Source organism: Echinops telfairi, unplaced genomic scaffold (genome assembly GCF_000313985.2).
Source record: "Echinops telfairi isolate 266 unplaced genomic scaffold, ASM31398v2 ScPeMD7_5;HRSCAF=22, whole genome shotgun sequence".
NCBI classification, from domain to species: domain Eukaryota; kingdom Metazoa; phylum Chordata; class Mammalia; order Afrosoricida; family Tenrecidae; genus Echinops; species Echinops telfairi.
The window spans coordinates 23,461,100-23,462,538 of NW_022103901.1; the positions used below are offsets into that span (position 1 = coordinate 23,461,100).

General features: G+C 38.4%; 1 protein-coding gene and 1 pseudogene across 1 annotated transcript in view; one reads left to right on the forward strand and one right to left on the reverse strand.

The window, feature by feature from the left end:
- Positions 1-1,439, reverse strand: part of LOC101660058 (phospholipid-transporting ATPase ABCA3-like) — a 206,495-nt gene that overhangs the window by 151,010 nt on the left and 54,046 nt on the right. The gene's annotated exons all lie outside the window — the stretch shown is intronic.
- Positions 348-577, forward strand: LOC101662663 (annotated as a pseudogene).

Below are 1,439 nucleotides of genomic sequence, written 5' to 3' on the forward strand. Positions count from 1 at the left end.
GCTTAAGGGGCAAACATCCTAAAATAAGCACATCAAAAAAACTAAAATGTTAACACCTTAGCTCAACATACCCAACAATTAGAAAAAGAACAACAAAATAAGTCTATAGTTTTGGGATGAAGAGAAAGGATAAAAGGTTAAAGCAGAAATAAATGAAACAGAAAAGCAATAGAAAAAATTGACACGATTAGAAGGTTTTTTTTAATTTAATGAAATCAACAAATAACTGGCAAATCTAAAAAAGGAAAGAAAGAGGAATGGGATGGCAATGTACCAAGGCAATCCAATAAGAATAAAAAAAGATAATTAAAGAATACTAAGAACTGTGTGCGAGGAAGGATGGCAAGATGGCACCGCCCGCCATATCTTGCCCTTTCTCCCGGTTGCTGATCCCACCCAGCTCGTAAGCAGTCTTTCATCAAGGTCAAAGTTTTATATTTGGAAGCCTAAAAATAGCTAACCTGATTGGCTGAAAGTTGGGCTGACCTTGGGCACCACAATCTTCCTGTGGGCCTATCTCATCAAGCAACATAATGAAGATGTTTTAGCATATAAAAGAAGAAATGGGTTGGAATAAACTATTGAAATACAGATATATTATGATCCCTTTAGTGACTTCAGGAATTCTTCTGGATTCATCCAATCTATTGAGAGAGAACAGTTATAAGTGAATATACATTATTAGCATTTAGGTGTTGCATTAAGTGAAATAAAAATAATTCTGTGTTCTTCAGATATTGCACACGCAAAAAGTAATATCTGTTTATCTGTATATGGCCTGCTGACATGGTTGCTCCTTAGGTTACTAACCTCCTGGTCAGGAGTCCAAAACCACCAACTATTCCCCTGGAGAAAGATGAGGATTTCTGAACCCTTAAAGATTTCCACCTTTAGAAACCTACTTTGTCCTGTTGGGTCACTGTGAGTCAGCATAGATTCACTGACAGTGATCATGAAGAACTGGATTCCAGCCAATTTCAAAAACTGGAAGAAATGGACAATTTTTTAGGAGCACACTACTTGTTGTTAGGGCCCACTGAGTTGGTTCCGACTCACAGTGATCTAGTACACAACAGAACCAAACACTGCCTGGTCTTGCACCATCCTCACGATTGTTCTTATTTTGAGACCGCTGCTGCAGCCACAGTGTCAATTTATATTGTTGAGAGCCATCTTCTTTTTAGCTGCCCTTCTACTGTACCAAACATAATAACCTTCTCCAGGGCCTAGGGCAATTCTTTTCTCTGTTTATCATGATTTTACCTACTGGTTTAACTGTGAGGGTTGTCTTCCTTACATTGAGTTGTAATCCAAACTGAAAGCTGCAATCCTGGATAATTCCTCAGCAAGTGCTTTAAGACCTCCTCACTTTCAACCTAGCAAAGTTGTGTTATGTACGTATCACAGGTTATTAATCAGCCTTCCTTTGATCCCGATGC